The sequence below is a fragment of the Sinohyriopsis cumingii genome, chromosome 9 (genome assembly GCF_028554795.1).
Source record: "Sinohyriopsis cumingii isolate HCF-2022 chromosome 9, ASM2855479v2, whole genome shotgun sequence".
NCBI classification, from domain to species: Eukaryota; Metazoa; Mollusca; class Bivalvia; order Unionida; family Unionidae; genus Sinohyriopsis; species Sinohyriopsis cumingii.
Window position 1 is genome coordinate 63,879,357 of NC_142969.1, and position 25,762 is coordinate 63,905,118.

General features: G+C 34.7%; 1 long non-coding RNA gene across 1 annotated transcript in view; it reads left to right on the forward strand.

The window, feature by feature from the left end:
• The window catches only part of LOC149791921 (uncharacterized), a 73,988-nt gene extending 51,710 nt beyond the window's left edge, over positions 1-22,278 (forward strand). Inside the window, exons 5-6 of the long non-coding RNA XR_016423231.1 lie at positions 14,265-14,311; positions 21,945-22,278. This is a non-coding gene — a long non-coding RNA (uncharacterized LOC149791921). The remainder of the gene's footprint in view (positions 1-14,264; positions 14,312-21,944) is intronic.
• Positions 22,279-25,762: the final 3,484 nt, after the last annotated feature.

Below are 25,762 nucleotides of genomic sequence, written 5' to 3' on the forward strand. Positions count from 1 at the left end.
ACCATATGACATGGAAATAGAGGAAGAGCAACCGGTAAGAAAACTAAAGAAAACACAGAGCAAACTAAAAACATCCAAAGACATCAAAAAGCAAACTGAACGTGACCGGTTACAGTTAGAGAGGGAATGTGCAATTGAGAGACAAAAATTAGACTTTGAAAGGGAGAAGTTGCGAATGGAGCACAGTCTTAAACTTAAAGAGCTGGAGTTAGAGATCGAGAGGGTGAAACATCAGAAAGACATAGATAAAAGGAATGAGAGCCTCCCAGTCAAAGTCAAGCTTCAAACTTACAATCATCAAGCGAATGAAGACATTCTTACATTTCTCTCAGAATTTGATGCCGTGGCTGATCACGCCAAATGGGGCGAAGAAATGAAAACCCTGCAACTGAGAACACTGCTAACAGGGGAGGCAAGAGAGGTAGCACAACAAACAAGTAAAAGCTATGTTGAGCTAAGAAAGGCCCTGATAAATAGGTTTGGGAAAAGACCTCATGAATATTTTAACCAGTTAGTTAGCATAAGAAGGGATGCTAATGAAACATACAGAGGTCTGATGGCACGTATAGAGCAGTATTTAACACGGTTCATTGATAGTCGTGATCCACATAGATGTTTAGCAGATGAATACTTCTTGAAGGCTCTCCCACCAGTGCAGGCCCAGTGGATAAGGCGCAATAAAGGCAATGGCTCTGTTGTCGATGCTGCTGAGGATTATGTTTTGCCCATCAGTGACAGCAAGTTCGACCATAAGCACAGCCGACAACAAGCAAATAACCAAGCATCAAGTTCACCTCAGTCCAAGAAAACTGGTTTGATAGAAAAATCCTATGGAGACAAAAAGTGCTATAAATGTCACCAGAAGGGTCATGTTTTGCGTGACTGTCCCAGCAGAAAACAAAATCAAGCAACCTACTTTGTCCAGAATACCATTGGTGAACGGTTAATAAATGTACCGGGAACAGTGAACAACAAGGAAGTATTATTTGTTAAAGATACAGGCGCAGAAATGACCTTGATACGTGACGACCTTGTCGATAAGTCATGTATCCTTGAAGGACAGAACCTGACACTCTACACTGCCATTGGACAGCCTTTTGAGGCGAAATTAGCCATAGTAGAATTAGACACGCCATACTACAAGGGTCATGTCCAGGTTGGACTGGTATCTGACTTGGCAGCACAAGCGCTGCTGGGTATGGACATTCTACGTAGGAAAAAAAGGACTATGGTAGTAACGAGGAACCAGGCAAGAGCGCAGAAAGAGGATGCTGAAGAAAGTGAAAGGAAAATAAAAGAATGTGGGGTCCGATCCCATGAATTGGATGACGTGCATGTAGATAGGCTATTTTCGGACGAAAATAGTGATCATGGTCTTGATGAGGATGAGGATGACATCCATTGTGAAGATGAGGCTGATAACAAGAACTTGTCACTTGATCAGCTGCACAATGTTAATGTGGAATTAATTTCTCAGTATCAAAAGAATGACAGCTCGTTGGCTGGAGTGAGAGAAAAGGCCCTGTCATCTGCAAGTGAAATAGAAGGCATGGACAATGCATTTTTCTGGGAGCATGGAATTTTAAAACGGAAGTGGAAGTCGTCGGATGGAGAAAAATATGGAATCCAATTAGTTTTGCCAAAGCAGTTACGTCAAGCAGTGATAGAGTTGGCACATGATAGACCGCTTGCTGGTCATCTAGGAAGGGAGAAAACGAAAGCAAGAATAACAACCGCATTTTATTGGCCAGGAATGTTTGGGGATATTCAGAGGCACTGTCAGGCCTGTGACATCTGTCAAAAGACAGCAAGGAGAACAGGGAAAGAGAAAGCTCCAATGGTGTGTCCAACAATTGTGTCTGACCCTTTTGTCAAGATTGCGATGGATATCGTTGGCCCACTACAGCGCACAAAGGCGGGGAACAAATATATACTAACCATAGTAGATGAAGCTACCAGGTATCCGGAAGCATTTCCTTTGAAGGACATTGATGCCAAAACAGTGGCCAACACCTTAATTGGCCTATTTAGTCGGGTTGGTATACCTAGGATTATCCTTACAGACCAAGGTACCAACTTCACAAGCACACTTCTGAAAGAACTCTACAACATGTTGAACATCAAGGGGATCACAACTTCTCCTTACAGGCCACAATCCAATGGAAAGGTCGAAAGATTGAATGGCACACTCAAAGCTGTCTTGAAGAAACTGTGTTCCACGAACGGTGAAGACTGGGATGTGATGCTGCCTTATGCACTGTTTTGCTATAGGGAGGTACCACATGAAGCAACTGGGTTTTCGCCGTTTGAGCTGCTGTATGGTTGGCCAGTAAGAGGGCCGATGGAGATTCTTAAGGATCTATTCACCGGTGAGGGTGAGACACATAAGTCAGTTGTTGAACATGTGCTTTCGATTCGCCAGAGATTGGTTGATGTAAGTGAGTTAGTGAAAGAAAATCTAACAGAGTGTCACAAGAAAGTTAAATCATGGTACGACAAAAATGCTACCAAACGGGAATTTAGGCCGGGAGATGAGGTCCTAGTTTTGTTGCCATCTGATGCATCGAAGATGAAAGCTCACTGGAAGGGACCTTATCGTGTCATTAGTAAGGTTAATGACGTTAATTACAAGATTAACATTGGTGGTAGGCGAGGACAAGTAACATACCATAGTAACCTATTACGTCAGTACAAGAGAGCTGTACTGTTATCAGCAACTGTGTGTGATGAATTTGATGGAGGAGGACGGATTGAATTCCCACTGGCCGACATGGAAAGTTTGGACAAAATCAGTCTGAATGGTAGACTGATGAAAGAACAGCGAGAACAGGTGCGAGGATTATGCTCGGAGTTTGAAGACGTGCTAACTTCAAAACCAGGCAAAACCAACTTGATCACTCACAACATTCGAACAACAACAGACATTCCAATCACGCAGAAACCCTATCGTATTCCCCATGCAAAAAGGGCTGAAGTCAGAGCTATAGTAGACGAAATGTTACAGCAAGAATTGATAAAACCATCTACAAGCCCATGGAGTTCACCAATTGTCCTTGTTCAAAAGAAAGATGGAAGTCTGCGACTTTGTGTTGATTACCGAAAATTGAACAACGTTACACTCTTTGATGCCTATCCTACACCAAGGATAGACGAACTTTTTGAGAAGTTGGGAAATGCAAAATATATTAGCAAACTCGATATGACCAAAGGTTACTGGCAGGTACCTCTGTCAAAAGAAGCGCAGGAGAAATCTGCTTTTGTGACACCCTTTGGACTTTATGAATTTACCGTTATGCCTTTCGGGATGAAAACATCACCTGCTACATTTTCACGCATGATGGACCTGTTGCTGGCCAAATTACGTAATGTTGCATCTTACTTTGATGACATCATTATTTATAGTGAGACCTGGGATGACCACCTTCAGGATCTACGAGCAGTCTTGGAGAGATTGCGAGAAAACAATCTGACAGTTAGACCTTCCAAGTGTGACATTGGAAAGGATACTATTGTTTGCCTTGGTCACGTTGTTGGCGGAGGGCAAATTAAACCAGACCACAGCAAAGTCAAAGCTATGGTTGACTTCCCACTTCCGAAAACAAAGAAAGAGGTTCGATCCTTTCTAGGAATGGTGGGCTATTATAGAAAATTCATCAGGAATTTCGCTGAGCTCTCGGCTCCGCTTTGTATTTTGACAAGGAAGGGTCAGCCAAATCGTGTTACATGGGATGAGACAGCTGTTAAGTCATTCAGTGATTTGAAGAATGCACTTGTAAAGGCACCTATCCTGATCAATCCTGTTTTTGAACGCCCATTTGTACTGCAAACGGATGCAAGTGATGCGAGCATTGGAGCTGTTTTGAGTCAGTACAATGACAATAAGGACGAACATCCGATAGCGTATCTCAGCCGCAAACTATTGCCCAGGGAGCAGAATTATTCTACAATTGAGAAGGAATGCCTTGCGATAGTATGGGCGATAGAATCTCTTCACTACTACTTGTGTGGTGCTCCATTCAGTGTTGAAACTGACCATAACCCATTAACCTGGCTAAGCCAAAACAAAGGAAAAAACCAACGGCTTCTGAGATGGTCCCTGTGTCTGCAACCATATGAGTTCACGATCAAACACCGTCGGGGAGCAGAGAATGCAAATGCTGATGGATTGTCACGTGCTGGAGTCTAAGACTATGTGTTTTAGTGTTCATTCTTGTTGGACTTATCTGAATTAAGACCCATATGATAATGTGTGTTATAGCTTGTGTACTAATTAAGTACTTTCGTAATGCACATCAATTTGATTTTAAGTGAATCCAAAATGTTTGTTTTAGATGTTGTGCTAAATGTTGTATTCGGAATATGGAAATATTTAGTGACTCATTGAATGCTTGCACTGTATGCTATTTGATAGAACTCTAATTGCCAGGGAGATGCTAGAACTTTTAAATTTCTTGAAGTAAGGTAATTGCATAGAACTGTATACAGCCAAATATTAACCCTTTGATCTTGCTTGTCCATCCTTTATAATTTTGTTCGAAAACTAGTTTTCTCTTAAGGGGGTAGGTGTTGCCGTCATATTAATGCTTAACATTTCCCTCTAATTTATTTGTATAAATATTTGATTATCATTAAGACAAGAGACAGTGGTGTACATGATAGTTTTAGTTTAATGGATTTTAAGCGGTCAGATATGGTAATGTTAGAAACAAATTCTACCTAGTTCACATCTGATACTGATAAAGATTCTGACCCATTGGAGTTGGAGTCTGCAGTTGTCATCACTGTTGTTTTGATAAACTATTGCCCTGGTGTAAAACTAAAGAATTGTTCTCTGTAAAGAGCAGTCGTCTTGAGCCCTAGCTTGGGTGAACATTAAAAATTGGCTGGGAATATACTTTGTGTTGGATGTTATTGTTTGCAACTTTTGTACCCCGTAACAGATCTATTCGATTGATTATATTAGTAGAATGGCACATGAATCAAACAAGCGTAACAAATTGAATTCTCATTTTCATGGTAAAATTTATATCGAAATGTTATAGCTATTATTCGATCTAATTTTGAAAATGTATGGGAAGTTGGGATAATCTCACTATTTACGAGTTTGAAAAACAATAAAAAGTACAAATTGAGGGTGAATTTTAGTTAGATTGCCAGTATAGTCACGAAAGAAATGATGTTGACATATTTCTAAGTGGACTGCCTGAATGTTCATGAATAACTTGAGATTGAAATAATTGTAACTGGACTGCCTGAATGTTCTTAATAACTTGAGATTGAAATAATTGTAACTGGACTGCCTGAATGTTCATGAATAACTTGAGATTGAAATAATTGTAACTGCACTGCCTGAATGTTCATGAATAACTTGAGATTGAAATAATTGTAACTGGACTGCCTGAATGTTCATGAATAACTTGAGATTGAAATAATTGTAACTGGACTGCCTGAATGTTCAAGCCAAGAAGATTTATATTTGGAACCTTGGTGAGAGAGTATGAAGTATCAAACAAAGTTTAGAAAACTGCACATAATATAAAATAAATATGACGCACGGTCATTTACGTGTACTTCTGAGTGCATTGTTTGGTAGAAGTATTAATTTATATTTAAGAAGTGGCAAAGATATAAACGAGTTACCAATGGCGATTCACTTTTCTTTACTCTTCTTGGTACAATAATTCTATGGAATGCTTTCCCTCAAAAAAGTGTACATTAAAGCTAGAACCAAATTACCAACAAAACAAAAATGACTTTGCATAAACTTACTTTGATACGGGAGATATACACCAAAATAAGGCAAAATGTGATTTTATCAACTCAGATTGAGTCAGTCTCACACATACTTATAAGGGAGATCCTTTAAATGGAATGGTTTAGAAAATGCAATGGTGCTTCAAATGTAAAATTTATTTCAGAGAAATCAGTTGATACTTTAGAAAGCGGGAAAATTGTATTTTCTTCACAATATACTAAATTTATTTCATCTTATCCTTAGTCTAACTTTAACAATTCTTCACAGAATTTATATTAAGGCAACATATTTAAAAATTGTTTTTTGTTGCAAAAAAGAGGCAGCCCTAAAAGAAGACTGCCCACGGTTCACTAGAATCATCGTGCCGCTTTCTCTCTCCCACTCCCATCTCTGTCATTATCGATTTTTAGGTTGTACATCACCGAAGTATGTAATTGTTATTTACATTGCAATATATGGGGTAATGAGAATTTATGTTGGTGCTTTTTAATCATAGTAATTGTAACAGCGTTTACAAATTATGTTATGAGGATATGGCCATTTTGAATATGAATCAATACAATAATAGGATCGGAATATATACCAAAAAGATTTATCTGAAATACACCACTTCTGTTTGTGTTCAAGGTAATAATTTAAACAAGGCTTTTTTACTAAAAATATGGAATAGTTTGCTAATTTTCAAACTTTAAAAATTATCAAATAATAAAGGAAAGAAAATTTTAAACCCAATCCAGCCTCAGACATTATAGTAACTTGAAGTTTTAGCCTGCGAGTTTCAGATTTACACAGTACCAAACAATCGATCTAGCCGAACGTTCAAGTTGACATGCTTCCAGCTGCGCGTGAAGACATTTAATCAATCAGAGCGTTTGATTGGATACATGCCAGCCATTCTTGATTTTAATTGGCTAGATTTAATAAGGCATCGACCAGTGAAATTGATTAATTACAACCACTCGCTGTTTTCCCGGAGCTCTAGTCCTGTCGATTTCAGGCCGATTATTTCGCTAATTGGAACAACTTTCCACAAAGCTATTGGCGGTTTTATACTTGAATGTCGGCATTGTATTCTTGGTCTGCTTATGTTTCTAGCGAACGAATATAGAATTTAAAAAAAAAAAAAAACTGACTTTTTGTTAAAAACCGAATCTCTAATCAAGATACTCCCAGATATGACGTAGATGTGTTCTGTTAATATAAAATAAAAATTATGTCCAAACTTACAAACAATTATCGAAACTTCCAGTGAATTTTGTCCTTTAACTTCCATATGAATGGTCCACGTTGTGCTTAAAAGAATACTAGGTAAATATTGAAATTCTACATATTTTACATTTAATACAAACTGTCTATCATGAAAAGTTTCTCTTGAATACTTGAAAGACACAAAATATAAGGTTACGAGCAATGTAAATGTATATGATGAATAAATGTCCTTCACACACACGGGCACACATACACATACTCTCTCTCTCTCTCTCTCTCTCTCTCTCTCTCTCTCTCTCTCTCTCTCCCGGAGTAAAGTTCCAACAATGGTTAGCATGCAAGACTCATGACCAAAAGGGCACGGGTTCGAATCCTACCATTGGACCAGCCTGGATCACCTTCCTTTGTGTATCATTTGATAAAGCGCTTTACTGCAAATGTTTCGGCACTATATAATCTACCTGTGTTGCTGAGCCATAAAAGCACCAAATTAGGCAACCAACCATCAAGATATTCCGTGAATCATTCAAAATTTACATTGCTAGAACTGTTTGGTTCTGCATCAGATTACAGCCAAATATAATCATTGACAAGAATGTTCTCTTCAAGGGTAAAACCCGGTTAGTTTACAAACAATAATTTATGTCACCAACGGATCACTGTTTGTTATTTTAGGAGAACGAAGAATGTGAGGGGAAATGTTTCGTTCATTATAGGTAGGAGTCTTTTAAAAGTAGGGGGACAAACTCAATGGCAAGAATGTTATTATATCTTAGATAATGACGTATCAAATTCCTTTCAGAGGCGATCTCGCTTTTTGTGGTTCTGAGCGCGACAAAGAGTCTAGCACAAGTGCCTCTCAAATTCCTTGGCTGGTCCCCATCTCTTTTATCATATTATATTCGCAGCAGTTACTCTGCTTCAAGTAAGACTCAGAAAAGTAAGCATTAGGGTGGGAGAAACAGTTACACAAACTCCAATCCATTCTTAGTTCTCGCACCAGGAAACATGCAAATCTTTACCTAGGATAATAAGATAATAGGAGAATCAAGATATCTCTTTGACAGAAGTTTCTTTTTCAGGGTTCTGATAATTTTATTTCCTGTTTAGTCGTTAAAGTCTCAAAAATATAGGGTTAAAACTGACTAACTTCATATACTAAATTTTTTCACAATGTTACCCTTTCACTTTAAAGTTGTGTAAATTTGCTTTTTATGGTACCAACGTCTTTTGTGACGTTGGTACCATAGAAAGAGCAAATTTACACAACTTTAAAGCGAAAGTATGGTCAGATTATTTTCGTTTGATTTGTGCGTTGAACTCGTTAAATATCCAGTTACTCTGGTAAATAAATTGTGTCCACTCTCGCGTGGAATTGGGTTCAGTACTTGGCTTTCGAGTGGTCACAACGTGACCGACTGGAAATCATACTGCAAGTTTATATCTATATCAGATTGCGGTACGATTTCCAGGGGGTCACGTGGTGACCAATCTTGTCCTATGCTGCGGTCGCCAATGCACGCATCATCAGGGTTCCCCCCAGAGACCTATCCGAAGAGCAACTTAGAAGTTTTGGCGTGGCTGTTTGTTTTGTTTCTTTGAGCCATAATGATTTAATTTTTGGTTGGTGTGTCCATTAGTGTTTGGTGAAGGGGACCTTTTACTTTCTCAGAACGTTATTCGTGGAGAATTTAAATTCCCGCTTTGAATTATAGACGCAACCGATACCGCACGAAAAAATAATGAATTCACATTATAGAATTTTTTTTTAAAGTTTAATCATGCAAATGCAAATGCATTTCCCCTCACATTCTCCTTTCTCCTGAAGTAACAAACAGTGATCCGTTGGTGACATAAATTATTGTTTGTGTATATATATATATATATATATATATATATATATATATATATATATATATATATATATATATATATATATATATATATATATATAAGTTTAATCATGCAAATGGAAATGAAGCTGAAAGTGTGTCACAAGATTTTGTACAAAACGCTAAGTAAATATTAGCATTAGTTTCAGACTGCGTATTATAATAACTACGCAGCCAACTCTCCCGGGTGTGAAAAACTGACCCCCCATTCCAGCAAAAAATCCTGCGGGCGCCCATGGTTGCGTGGAAACCTTTTGATCACTTGGCGCAGTATAACTGAATTAGCGGACTGGTAATACATATTAGTCTCGGTTTTCTCGAATGATTCACAAACCGGCAGGCTATGGGTCAGTCATATTGACTTTTAGTGATTCAACATATAAATCAACGTATCAAACATTATATGCTTGAATAAAATTTCACTTCATTCTTGATATTGAAAAAATATCATAATGTTTGCCTCCCAGCTGACATCTACCGTCAACAGCCAAATCCTAAATCGATAAATATTTGTGGAAGACCGACAGTGTGGCAAAAGAAAACAATTTGTAAAATCTCTTTCGCCAAATAATATCGATACATGATATGATTTTCTCTATTTTTAATTGATACGACGGATCATCAACTTAATAAATAGATGATGTTTATAGATTTGTAGCAAATGCAGCTATTGAATTGTACTTGTAGACATACAGTCTAATACAATATATACAAAATATATTGTTTTAGTTTTATACATTCAGAATAATACAATGCTTTGTGTACTTTTAACACAATACATTACATGTGTCTTGTACTTGTAGAAATGGAACCCAATTCCAAAAAATGTTGTAACTAAAATAAAATTACGCATATATATATATATATATATATATATATATATATATATATATATATATATATATATATATATATATATATATATATAAAGAGAGAGAGTAAATAATCACTGAGAATAATGCTAATCGCAGACCGAAAGTCATGTGTTATATTTAGTCTGCGTAAAAGACAAATTATTTAACTTTATATATAAGTTTATTTTGAGTAAGGAAGTTGATGTATGACGAATACGGGTTTGAATGATACAAAATAGAGATTCAAAACATTGGCTCCTTGGTCGAGTGTGACGAAATGAATAGGGTTCCTAGCATTATATTCGATTTAAAGTAATTTAGCTCATCTAAAATTCAGGAAATGTGGTGGATTTTGAAATTTAACATACAAAGTTATTTGAATAAAACTAGCTATTTTAAAACTCATCTGATCTCTGGACTGTTTTCACATGCCAAGAAGCCCACCATTCTTACCTCAAATGTTTTAATGCCTTCTGCTTTGTTGTTTTAGAATATAATGTATGGAGCTGATTGGTCTATATATGTCCATTTGTTCAAAAGAGTTCATGCTAAGTTTAATTTTCATAAAGTCCTTGAAAGACTTGTGGAATACTATTGCATATAGTTTGACAACAATCTCTCCACATCGTACTTATACAAGATATACTACTGAAAATTCCATTAATTACGTCTATCAACTACTCAACTCATTAATCTTATTCAATTAGTGACTGCATACATTTAGACTTGAATCACATCCCTGAACATCCTTTTAAGTCTTTGTCACTCGAGGATAGAATCAGATAGCATATTTTGGGCCAGTAACCATTCTTCAGGAATGAGCTATAATTTGATAAAGACGTTACAGCCTTCAGATGATGTTCGCAAGGGACCCACTCTCATATAAAATTTGCCTGATCTGTGTGTAAATTCGCGTGTTTCCGTGTCAATTTGACGTCGTGACGCTGTCGTGTACTGTAGCATCTTCACACCCAGGGGCATGACATACAAAGCGTAGGATACAAATTAAATTGCAAAAAGCAATGCCTAGAATGACAATTTATAAAAAAGACACAAGGCAAGAATAACTCCTTGAACCTTTAGGCAAACATAAAAGAAGAACCAAACAAATCTATGGAACGATAACCAAAAGAAACAAGAAAACAAAGCATACGAAGACTGTGGCACACCCTTAGGCAATGTAAAGTTATCAATTTCACATGCAAACAAATGTAGCATTTTTTTTTAGGAAGATCTTTATTTAGCAAATATTTCATAATGAGATAATTAAATATAATAGTGTGCGATACTACTTTTTGCGACACTGTGACGATTTCATGTTTGGAATAATTTATAAATATATATGCCCTTATGCGTGTTATGCAAACCTGTCCATATTGAGACATGTTTCATGTCTCTTCTTCTGCTTCTTCTTCTCTCTCTCTCTCTCTCTCTCTCTCTCTCTCTCTCTCTCTCTCACTCACATCTTTCTCCCTCCAGCTCAGGTTGTACAGATCTAAAATGGTTTAATTGTATACCCTTATATATAAATGTATGCAATCAGTGAGGTAAATGCTTTAAAACGATTTTATGATATTACTTTTATAGACCAGAAGAGTTTATGGGATGTCATGGTCAGTTGCCCTCCGTATGTCCATCCGCTAGCATACGTTTGTTATCGTTATTTCTCCTAAACTTTATAGACGATTGCCCTGAAACATTGCACACGCATTCATTGCATATCTGATTGGTTCAAGACGAAAATGGTGCTGCTCGGACATACAAGGTGGCTGCCACAGTGTCCACTTTGACAATATTGTTATCGCTTCTTCTGACTGGATGGATATATCAACATAGGGTTTCACTAAAAGACTTATTACGGTATCCAGTTTGTCCTGTATAAAATGTTGCCGATATGATGTCCAATATGGCATCATGGCAACCATCTTGAAAATCGTGTTATCGCCACTCATCCTGTAGGGATGGTCATTTCAGCATGGGTTTTCACTAAAGGATTCCCTAAGATGTCTAGTTGGCTCTGAACGAAAATAGTGCTGGTCTGATATACAATATGGCTGACACGGCAGCCAACTTAAAAATACTATTACTGCTACTCTTCCTGAAAGGATGGTCGTAAAAGACGTCTTATGATGTTTAGCTTGTCGTAAATAAACATGGTGCCTATCTGATATCCAGTATGGCCGTTATCACAACCCTACTTGAACAGAATATATACTGATCTGAGGTTTTCACCAGAGGGCTTTTTTATGCCAAGTTGGTCTTAAATAAAACTTGTGCCATTCTAACGTCCAATATGGCAGTCACATTGAAAATCGATATTGCTTCTCCTCCTGAAAGGAAAGTCATATTATGAGCATATTGTTATGTATACTGCTCTCCTAACGTATGCCATATCAACGTGGCTTTTTCACCAATACATTTCTTATGATACCTAGTTGGTCCTTAATGCAAATGGTGCCAGTAATATATCCAATATGACTGCCACGAACACCGTCTTAAAAATCTTGTTGTCATTACTCCCTAAACGGATAATCATTATGAGATCGTATTTTCACCAAAAGACCTCTACTAATGTCTATTGTGATCGAAATGAAAATGGTTCCGGTTCCAATATTTGTATCACATCAGCTAATTTGAAAATCTTGTTTCCACTGAGAACACCAGAGATTGTTTCAACACTCTACAGTTACAATGAATAAACAGTCTTATCTTGAAAATCAAGTAAACTTCTTTTTGTATAGCAGAGGGACTGTTTTCCAGTGACTCTTGCTGATAATTAGGTTCCTATATGAAACATGGAAACTGGCTGAATTTACGTGACCGTTGCTATTTGTCACACCTACAGTATTGTATACCTGTGATAATCTACGATATTTCATAGAAGACAAAACTGTCATGTTTACATACAGAAAACAATAACTTTATCAGTTGCAATTTTAACTAGCATCATAATATATACATCGGACATTGATCAGTGTTGATTGTAAACCGAAATTAGGTGAGAATCGAAAATTGGCTACAACGTCTGCTACCGACCTACACCGCAAACTTGCTAAGGCCATACAAAAATTCACACTTGAATGTGGAAATAAAGAAATGAAAGAAACAAGAAAACCAAATTATTAAAATATGTTGTTTAATGACGTCATGCTCTGAAGTCTGTCAGACACATCTGCTCTGTGATATTTCTGCATTACCCCACCCCAATATCAATAATCAACGCATGAAACGTGTTTTAAGGAATCTCTTTATTTTCGTACAGTAATTATTTCATCAAAATACACAATTGGATGTATATGTACACGCTAAATTTGTACAACGTCGCTGTTACAAATTTAGTGTAAAAATTAGGGAAGTTGTAATCTTTTGTACTGCAGCTGTGAAATGCATCGGCACTTAATGGAGAACATCTATGGAAATAGACGGCTTTTGCTTTTAAAATTAGGTTATGAAAATAAAGCGTGCTTTTCTGAGTAGATATATTGACATATTTCACTAGTGGAGGGGACATATTTTGTATTGTCACTCATGGCTTCGCCACAGGTTGACAGTACAATGTTTCAAGAGATTCAAGTAGTCATTTTGACTAAATTTGTACCCGTGCGTGAATACTACGTCAAAGAGATTTAGAACCGTGGTTCCAATGTTCCGCGAGACATTCATTTAAGATTCAGAAATATTTAAATTCCGTCTATAACGCTACAGTATTTTTTTTTATTTTATTAAATGGTAAAATCCTCTGACGACCTAGATATATTTTGTTTCGTGTCGAGTAGGTCGAATTGCGTTGTATAATGCTCGTGTCATATCAATTATGCTTTATATTGAAACTTGGTTTGGTGTCATTTTTTATGGCACCGCAAAACATGGGACAGTTGAAGTAAAGAACCTTGCTCAATGCCCCCTTGTTATGGAGCTCCCATTCCACTATAACAGCCCCAGGATAACCCAATACAAAGATCTGAACCTGCACTCTTTAGGTCGCGAGTCAAATAGCTAACAATTTCCGCCATTCGTCGTCTCTTACGACATTTAATATGGCGCATTAAGTATATTTTGCATCCCCGAGCTCGCAGGGGTCAAATATTAACGACTGGAATACAAATATTGAAACGAACAAAATATGTATTAGAATTTTAAAATAATATCTATTTGATCGCTTCTATGTATATTACAGGTGGGATTTGGAACAAAAGAAAACATTATCTTCCAATGTATTTAATACATTCACAACTGAGTTCAAGACTGCCACTCTATGTGCATGCACAATGAATACTTCCATTACAAATGGAATTGCACCACACTAGAATGGTCTTGCACGAAATGGAGGGGGAGGGAATTCATCAGAGTATCAGATATATATTTGATGAACAAGAAAATATTTCAGCTATGATCTTTCAAAAACGATTGTTGTTTCTAGTTTATATTTTCTGAAAAAGGACTATTTATCTTTCTGGGCTGTCCAGGACGGGTTTTAGAATGCAATAAATATCCTTCCCTAAATTACTGAATCTAAATGATGCAAAACTTTTATTTATTTTGTTTCTTTTTCAGATAGTGTCAACAGACTTTTGAAAGCGAAATCTAATAGCCGTTTAAGGGTAAGTGTTTCCTTATTTTCACTGATCGTTTATAAACAATGTCATGTATTTCTAGCCTAGCGCAGTATCATAGCAAGAAATAATGGGACTTTCACAATAACAAACGTAGTTTGAGGGTAATTTGGGTCCGGCTTGATCTGTTAGGCGGTTGTTACAACACTGTCTCTATGCCATTTCCCTCTCCACACGCTCTTCTATATAAAATAATATAGCGATAACAACGTATCTAGTGGGCGCTTTAGTCGGACCGAGTGCCACCATTTTACTATTTTTGAACAGAGAGGATACTCCCCGTTACGGGGCTCCCATTCTTTAAATTTTTTTGGATAATTTCATGAGTAGCTGGAAAACATTATGTCATAACCTGCACAAAGGAAACCGTTTGGCTTTTGATTGAGATTCTTTGTTATTGGTAAGAATTTGATACGGCTCGGAGTAAGATTTTCCTGAAAAACCCACAAAATGTGGACCAGGGAGGGCTTTGATGCGGGAGAGGTTTTCTTTATATGTCCAAATGTGGAATGAGTTAAGAACGTTATGGTTCTTATCTTTGTTTCGTGGGAATGCAGAAGTATTATAACTTTTCATAAGAAATATTATAGAAAAAATATGTAAACCTGCATTCATAAAAACAAAATTATTTTGATGAATTGGTCTAAAAACAATTAGCATACAAGTAGGCATTTATAAAGAATAAATACCTGGATTGTCGTGCTACATTTTCGTTATAGATTTTTGTTTCAAAATAAGGAGGTGGATGTTACGAATTCCTTTTGTTTTTCACTTTCACGTGAATAAAACATGAATAAAAACGAGTTTTTCCCATAATTTGGCTTTTAGATTGGACATACACACATCATTATAAATTCTGTGTAATTAAAGCTCCAAATTCTGTATTAGCCGAGGCACATTTCCCCAAAATGTCCTTTTATGTACCACGTACATTTGTAAATTATACTTCAAGAACAGTCTGATTATATTATCTAGTGCCTATTTCATTCATTAATCCAATAAAGCATCCTTTTGTATTCAGGATATACACTGTACAAAAACAAAAATGATTAATTTTTGGAGACAATTGTTTTACTGCAGGTAAGAAAATATGTTGTTTGCACAAGATATGAGCAAAAACCATGAAAAGGGTTATATTTTATTTGCTGATTTGTTATTTCTGATGCTCTGACCTTTATTAACCTGAGATGAAATTTTAAATTTGGCCTATTATTCCTAAATAATAACATATCATGCTTTGATAATGTCTTTTGTTTTAATAATCAAGACACAAGGATGACTTTTAGAAATTGTAATATTAAAAAATGTTTCTTTATTTTGATCATACGGAGACGCTCATTTTACTGTTTCGTGCATTGTGCCAAGTCCATTTTTCTGTCATGAGTGAAATTACTATTACACTTAAAGTCCATTATATAAAGTCATAATGTGGACGTTTCTCATTTGCTTTATATTCGTATATACGTGTGTATGTATGTATGTGTGTATGTGCGCAAGTTGAGCAAGGGCGTGAGAAAGAAAGAAAGAAACATGTTGGTTGCCTGTTTTTACGACACTTTCATGACTTTGTTGGCTATATCTTGCCGAAGAAATGCGAATTCCGTGTCTTTAGACGTGAAAGAAGACGAGGACTGGCCTAGTCGTGTCTCAGACTTGCAACCCGTGGCTTACGAGTCCAAAATTTGTTTTAAATAAGGCTACCGCACCCCGAGTTTGCGTGTCAGAGAGAGAGAGAGAGAGAGAGAGAGTGTGTGTGTATGTGTGTGTAATGAGATGTTTTCATCATGGTCAATAGGCATCAATATTGGCAGAGGAGTCCGATCTGAAACAATATGTTCTTCTTTCTTTGTCGGTATACAGAGGGCATATATTGGTATAAAGAGGACATATCGGTATAAAGAGGACATATATCGGTATAAAGAGGACATATATCGGTATATAGAGGACATATATCTGTATATAGATGGCATATATCGGTACATAGAGAACATATATCGGTATATAGAGAACATATATCGGTATATAAGGACATATATCGGTATATAGAGGAAATATGTTGATCGTACGTATGAAGAGGACATATGTTGATCACCAAATACAAGATTGTTTAAAAATGTAATTTATATATATAAAAAAACTGAAACTTTTACGAATGAAATAATGCCCATGCCCGCGACCGTCGAAGCTCAATACATGCATGATGTATTGTGAAGTTTTACAACCTTGAAATTGCATTTGTAGTAGTTTATTAAATATGTCCTTGTTAATGTATTGTTGTGTCTTATTACATACATTCATGTTTCTTTAATTTAAAACCTCCTGGCTCTCTACTGTCTGGCACTATATAAAATCAAATGGATTAATAGTAAATGATCATGTTATATGTAAGGGTAAACGATGTGCGCACAAACTAATGAGAAAAATACAATAATAAAATTAGAACATAATAAAAACACTTGCATAAATGTAAAATATGTCTCACATTTATATTGCGTGGTTTATATACAAGAACGCGAGGTATAGCCGCTTTGAGATCACATGTAAAATGGCGTAAGAGAAAAGATTCCTATTTACAAAGGCCAAAGTATGATCATGGAGTATACATACAGGTCTGTTGTTGAAAACGTGCCTTCAGCATGGTGGTGACAAACGGTGTTTTCCAAATGTAACAATCCCGAGTGGCAGAATCTGCAGACAGTGTTGTAATTAATGCAATAAAAGATAACAAGAAGAAAAGTTTTTACGTGTTTTAAATCATTAGCGAAACAATATTTACAGTTTATTCTCAGCAGCTAAAAGGTTCGTTATTCTATTTCGATTTTAGAAAATACATTTTTATTGATAATATTTGAGTTTCTCAAATTATTTTCATATTGTTTACTTTATCGTAGAGCGACAACTCCTCGTAAAATATCCCCAATTTGTATACATCTAGTTGATCTAATAATGTTCACTTTGAAACTTTACAAATCTGGACTATACAGAATGTGAGTATCATTTTGTAAAACTTGAATACTATTTTGAAATTCTTACTATATCACTTGTTGCATATTTATGCGTTCTAAAGGTATCAAGTAGGAGGCAATCAATTACATTAAACCAGAATTTATACTGAATTTATTCTATCTTCGTTCTTTTTGTTTTATGTTCACGGTTCAATGATTACACTTAGTTGATCCATCGATCACTGTAGGCAATATATTTGACCATTTTCATCATTTACAGTTTCACATACTTTATTTCAAGTTGTAATCAATCCATCGATCACTGTAGGCAATATATTTGACCATTTTCATCATTTACACTTTCACATACTTTATTTCAAGTTGTAATCAATCCATCGATCACTGTAGGCAATATATTTGACCATTTTCATCATTTACACTTTCACATACTTTATTTCAAGTTGTAATCAATCCATTAATTAATTTTATTCAGACTAAGTAGAAATACATTTTAAGCGTTATATTATTCACGTAACTCCTTACCAGTCCTGTTGTAGAGTGTGTTATGTGAATCAAACTATAGCTTTGCAGAGTTCCGCTCTCTAAAGTTACTTTTAAATACATGTTGCATATCATCATCTCTTTTCTAATGCACCATTTTAACCCATGCGCATTTGGACAAAATATTTATCTCAGTTAAAATATATTTACATTCGTTGTTATCAGATTAGAATTCTTGAAAGAATATACTGTATCTTCCAGGAACTGAAAATCAATGTTATTTAATAAACATTTACTCTTGCTTTTGTGGTGTATAGGTAGCTGTTTCAGTTAGCCGTTCTTTCAGTCTTTATTCTCTCTCTGTCCAGTTCAGCATGTTTGATTCAGTTTCGTAAGAAACTGGACTTTCATGACATATCATATCTGGTTAAGATATTCCTTCTCTATAATTTGTTTAAATAACTGTTAACAACGTAATCAAGCTTGATATTCAGGGTACAATGCATTTAGAAAGTATAACGGTCAAATGACACTTGGATAATGAAAGATTATAACCAAAGGTTCATCTCCTGGTTATAGAACAACTAAGTTTCAAGATTTAAAAAAAAATATTTAAGTCAGTGGTAGTATAATAAACGACCACAATAATTGACTCACCAATAACAACAAAGATTTAAAAGGAAGATAATCCAAGAAAAAGAATATTTTGTTTTAAATTGACAACTGAAAGTGGTTAAAATCAATAACTACATATGCTTCGGATTAAATGAATATCGACATTTTCAGAAAGCAATCTGGTTTTTCATTGATTTTTTTTTAACAACGTCGAACAACTACTTAAGAAAATATAAACATTAGACTTTTAGACGTTTAGAAGATTCGGTTCAATATATGTCTTACGAGACATTTCTTTAACAATTAAATAATCAATAAAACCAGAAACAAGTGGCCAGGTATAACTTACTCAGAACAAGTGGCCAGGTATCACTTACTCAAAACAAAAATCGCAGAACAAAATAAATATAAACGAAATTGAAAATATAACGGAGTTATCGTTTGAAATTATATATACAAAGGAGTGTAACTACAAATTTTCTGAATCAATTATTTTGCCTTATACTTAGATAAAGACATACTAGAAAGGTCATACAGATAAACGTCGAAGTGGTTGAAAGAAAATGAAAAACGAAACATAATCCTGTTTGATGTCAAACATTTTGACGATAGGTGCTTTTTTATTCAATAGTTTCAACTCGCACACATCTTGCAGATCACAAAATGAATGTTTTAAAAGTGTCCTCAAAAGATAAAAGATGATCAGTTTGTAACACAAATTTGATTTATCAGTGACTGCTTATGAGTTAGTGGATGAATGAAGTGATGGCATAGATTACATGCAACCGGATTAATCATTTATCAAAACTGATTTCATCTCATATAAACAATACACAGCTAAAATATTGATTTGCATAATTAAGTAACATTATCAGTTGGTCTGTACTGCAATCGGTTGTTTACTATCTCTATTATCAACTAGATAAATAAAATAGATTACTTCTTTTTGTTGTCTGTCAATAATAATGAATTATTCCCTTTTTAAATAATATATAAATGTTTTGTTTCTTCTTCTAATTCTTTCCATGTATATAATATGCATTATTGATTTTCTAATTCTTTCCATGTGTTTAAGATACATTAACAATTTATATTTATTTCCATGTGTATAAGATACATTAACAATTTGTATTTATTTCCATGTGTATAAGATACATTAACACTTTATATATATTTCCATATGTATAAGATACATTAACAATTTATATTTATTTCCATGTGTATAAGATACATTAATGATTGTCTATTTGCATGTATTGACTTCAATTTATTTCGCTCCTCATCAATATTATCATTAAAGAATGTTAATGTATTGTTTTCTTTATGTTCGATACCTTCCTCCCGACTACATTTTTTGCATCTTGTGTCTGTTATCTTTAGCTATGACATTTATATCCCCATAACACAGCATACAAAAATTGGAAAGAACAACATAAAGACTACTTAATAAATCGGAGAAACAGAAACAGAACAAAGCAAGATTTAGAAATTTATCGGCATTGATACGAAATATCACATTTAATTCACTGTTAAATCACGATGTTTTAAATTTTATTGGCAGCAGTCAATGGTATTGTTCTTTCATATACTAATTTTTCTAAACGTTTTATGAATCCTGCATCCTGATTGAATTATTATGGTTTATTATCATGTGTTATATTCCAGTAAGTTATTTCTAATGCAACTGTTGCCATTCATATTGTCTATTTTAGTGCATTATTCCAAACTTTCCCGTTTTACTGTACTCTGTATCTGTTCCTTATATTATCATTTGAACTCATAAATTGTAGTCACCAAAAACCTATTCTGCTTTATATGTAAGCGAATGAGTTTAATTACAATAGATTTATATCTCATTAAATAGTTCTGATTAATTGGATTGTTAAGTTGAGTTGCAGTACAATGACACAGTACTGTGTCTTAATTTCTTGAATTTGAAATCAAGTATACATTACATAATTGTAAGTTGTTTTACTCTGTTTTCGATTAAATATATTGGGCGAGTTTCTATGCTCACTTGGATTGATTATAAGTAAGTCTTAGAGATTATTTGACCTAATTATGAATAGCTTTGTATATGCGTGTACTTTGATGCTTGTGTTGTTTTTCTTCTCACGGTTATTCGTTCTTTGTGATTGTTGAAGGTGAAAATGGCCACATTTTGACACAACTCTCTTGGTTTTTGGTTTTGCCAAAAGTAATATTTTCTGTAATTTAATATATGATAATGGAAACTAACATACAAGATGATGGTTTTATAATTTAAATACCCCATAAACTGAAGATTATGTGTCGGGCATGGTTACGTGCTTAAAGGCTTCATACATCTAATATGCTTCTTGGAATTCTAAACCTTATTTTGCTTGGCAGTCAATATATATATACATATATATATATATATATATATATATATATATATATATATATATATATATATATATATATATATATATATATATATATTCTTTCGTCTTCATGGTGAAATAAAAATAAACAAAACTGAAAGGTTAGTGTTTTAAATGTAGCCAAGAGAAACGGCAAACTATCATACTTGTTTGGAACGATTCCTAAATCAACATACTCTGCTTCCTATTTTGGAAAGATGAACGTTTAAGGAGAGTGTGTGCCTTTAAAACGGTTATCAGCAGATATTGGTTGGATAAGCCCAGAGATCACTTCCAAATAGACTCCAGTTGTCAAAATAACGGTTATAACTTATTTAACACAACTTTGATCGTGTTACATATACAGGTAATGTTTACCCGGGTACACACTTGATAAAGATAAGGATATTTTGCAAGAGCAATAATTGTTACACTTGTATTTTACCATAGTTAACATCTGTGTCACCGACAGTTTTTATGCAGTTGATACGGATACCACATTTGCAACAGACAGCAACTAGAATGTAAAGAGAATATGGCAAATATTGCGATTATATCTAAAAAGCTAACTCACAACCTCAAAACTACGAGATAATTTGCTCAAAAGCATCTGCACATAACTAAAAACTCCAATGCTAAGTATTAGTCACTTCTGTCAACAATTAAAGAGAATATTTTCTTTTAATGTAACTAAAACATGAATTCAACTCATCAAAAGTTGAACAAAATCAATAGAAGAACATAAATGATCCAACAGAGGCATCAAATCAATTCAGAAGACCCTTGCAGTCTTTTACAATGTGAAGATAGTTTATGCAATAGAATATGTAAATCCTGCAATCCTGATAAAGAGCGAAGCTTATATACATATATAATAGTAGTAATAGTAATAATGATAATAATTACCAAAATAGTCACATGTCCTGACGTTTAGTTTCGCTAAGGTCGTCGAAGCACATCTTTTCACATCGACCGCTGGAGTGTGTACACACCCTAAGCAATATCTACCGTGTCGCTATCAGACTAAATGAAGCTGAAAGAAACCACTACAGCTTGAATTATCCTTATATTTATTTCGGGAGGTGAAACTATCCATATCTGATTCAGTTTACGACGCATATCTCATGTACCTTTCTCTAATTAAACCTTGCGCACACAGGTTCATTTTTTATTCAGTGCACCTGAGCATCAAAGAAGCTGCCTTAACGAACACCTGAAACGAGTTCTCTATTGACCAATTGATTGTGATTGCTACGGGCGGCAGTTATTTCATCCACACTTGTTTAGAACCTTGTTTCAACATGATGTGTATGTCAAATTCCATTTGGATCGAAGCGGATCGACGGCCTTTGACATTTTCTATTATATCTCTTTCTTCAGATTCGTAGGAAAGGTTTGTTATAAGATTTCTTTAATAAATTGCATTGGTAATGTCAGTCACAAAACATTATTTCCTTCTAAAATACTAATTACGATATGTCAGAATATTTACCCTTGGCTTTATTTTTGCGCCTTCGCTTTCTAGTGGTAAGACGCAAAACATTTTTACCGCCTGGAAAATTGATCGAGTGAAACCATTTGTATCATCAATTTCCAAAGTAATGGACGTTAAACACATGGAAATTTAAAAGATCCGAAAAGTTCGCAAAAATTTACAAGAGCGTAAATGTCGCTTTATATGGTTTATGGCTATATGTTGACTGCTTGACATGTACAGTTGATATTATAACCGCTTAATGCAAACTGATGGTCACATTTATAAAGCAAATTGGAAAAGTAGTCAAAATATGCATATCCTTTCAAATCCTGATCAAATGGGAATTGATACAAATCATAGCCATCCATTTACTAAATTATTCAAATCATCCTTTTTTAAAGTGTAACGTTATCATTTTCGCACATTTTGCATAGGTTTTCTATTCAATAATTGCTACACGATTATATCGCTATTGGATACTAACACGATGGCACCTTTAGCTTAATTATAACTGAAAGAAAAAACCGCAGAGAGTAAGAACAAAATCATTATGAGATATTTTTGACAATAGCTGCATGGGGTCGAATGTCTTATCTACTAAAAAGTCCAGATATTGCCAACAAATTGTCATTCCTCAGTGGGAAACGAACTATGGTCATTGAATTTCAACTGTTTAAGTCTACATTAATAGACGGCTCCTCACCTTTACTTGGCAATGGATGTCGCCAGTGTCTTTCAAACTTGATGGTACGTTGAATCGGATACAAGACTTTACCGCCCATTGACAGCAAGGCATTCGTATAGTTTGAAAAAGTTGTTTGTTCAGAGATAATTTATTCAAATCGTGGAGTGTTATTCTACAACATTCGTTTATCTAAGTTACAAAACTTCTCACAAGTGAACGGATGACGGGTGATAGGATTAAATCTAACACTTCAACGTCTCTGTCGAATGATAGACATTTTGAAAGTAGCTGTTGTTATGATTCTAAAGGTGCGAATCATAGCACCGACATTCTGTCGCATCATTGAGAAGATTTTACATTATGTGTTTCTTATATATTGACATAACAATAGAATAGGCCTGTATAATCGTGCCAGCGACAAACGGGGGCCATACAGAATAAGAAAGCATGAATAGATTCAACTTTATTGTGAGGAACATTTTGAAGTGTGGACATGATGTCTCCAGTAATGTTGACGGCAGGAAAAGAACACTCCAGTCTACATGCATTATTTATGAGCGAATCCCAACTCAACCTGAGTCATTTTATTTACATGATATATGATCATGACAAAAATAAAAACAAAAAATAATCAATATTTATATCTCAATCAAAATAAGCAAATGTTGGGCTTATGTTCCTGATCTATAAATAAGCATCTCTTGTTAAAGTTACCTTTTCCGTTTAATTCATGAATTTGAATGAAAGGTTGTTAATTAATCCTTTATACTATTAAGATTTGGATGTGTCACAAAAACGGTTGAAAATATGTCATTTAATCCCATGATTTCATCTTTTGGACAATTTAAAATTCATCTAAAGGTGAATACTTTTTATTCTTTTCCAAAAGCGATGATGTTCAAGTTAACACTTCTGATAAGTTCAGAGAGAATGTTCAAAAATGAAATCTTAGGGGCAAGAAACTAGATTGCAAACTATTTCAAAACTTTTGAGACAGTTTCCTTTTTATCTACGATCAAGCTACCTTTGGCACTAAATATATGTTACAGGAATGATTGCGTACCGGTAATAGGTATACATGAAATTAATTTAGTCGACGGAATGAAACATGGTCATAAATCTAGAGGAAAAGCAAAAAACACTGTCACTGGAGTTACCTTTTTTTAATATCATAAAAACGAAATTTCAGTCGCAGAAAGGCGAATTCATAGAAAGTACAAATTCTCGGTCCATGAGAAAGCAGTTTCTGGCTCATAAATCTTTATCTTTTATGTTTGGAAGACGAATATTTAAACAAGAAACAGTGATGCGACAAAAGCCCCTCAGAATATAGGAATGGACTCTCCATATATGGATACATTTGTATTGCCTAACATAACACTACACGTTTCCCAATGTTATATTGTGGTGGAGATGGTCGAACGGTGAGCATAGACCCGGTTATCGTACCCATTTTTTGTTAGACGGGATAGCGACACAAAAACACAAATGATATATTGTAAATAATAAATGACAAATCAGTAAAACCTTGTAAATAATTGTGAGGTTTAGAGACTATATATATAGAAAACAAACGAACATTTATCAGTAGAAGAGTGAATTAACCGAACTAACTAACCGGGCACGATTATAAAAAAGAAAACACAAATTGGCCATACAAGAGAAGACATCTATTTCCTTAACCATTATTAGCATATTGCGCAGATTTGTATTTGTTAAAATTGGTTCATGCAAATTGCAATTATCATGATGCTAATGTCAGTGAGTATAACCTTTACATTTTATAAAAATAGTTCTTAAATTCGTATGTGTATACTATACTAATTTTCAAAGTTACAGTATGCTAAATGCATGACGTCTGTCTAAGTCTTGTATGTATACTAATGTTCAAAGTTACTGTAGGCTAAATGCGTGACGTCTGTCTAAGGCTTGTGTGTGTAAAAATGTTTAAAATTACCGTATGCTAAATGTATGTCGTGTTATTTATATTTTATATAATTTATATCTGATGTAACTGTTTGTAAGTTTTAAAAAATAATTTATATTTTAATTTCATTATATGTCAGAATAAAGTAGTTCTGTTTAATAGGAACTGGATACTTGTCCAGAAAATAGTTTGACCTTGACTGTTCATGTTAGTAAACACATAAGGCTGACCAGGTTTACGACCTTAATTCAAAATTAGTAACAGCCACGTGAAGTTATTTTTAATTCATTTTTATTGTGGGAATAATAATGTTGAGATTGAGGCTGTATTTAATAAGTGACACTAGGCTTGTAAATAGTTTTAGTGAAGTAAACAACGTTTTGTTCTATTAGTAAAATGCTTGTTTTTATAAAGGTCATACTGGGGCTTCGTGATTTCCTATATGCAAACATGATTTCGTGACAGTTATCCGGGCATCTGTTTTACGTATTATTCAAGTTTTAAACCATTGCTTAGAGAGAGAGAGAGAGAGAGAGAGAGAGAGATCTCACAGTCTGTGCTTTAAAACGCTTGATGTCAAATTGTTTCCTTCTGCTGTAGCCAGTTTTCGAGTTATATGTTCATTTTTCTTCAGGTTATATTGATTCTATAAGATTAATTCGTTTCTCTGGAAATATTTTTGTGCTCATACAGAATTCCTGAACAAGGACATTTCTTTATAAAAAAAATATTCGGATTTCAAATGCCGGATTACTTCTTGTGTTTCTACAAGGAACTGTAGACAACCACACTATACACGATACAGCATGCGTCATCGCCTTCCATCTTGGATTCTTCGTCGGGACTCGAACTTTAAATCATTAGGACATTTCAGTATTAGGTCTTCATAAATTGTATTCTTGGAT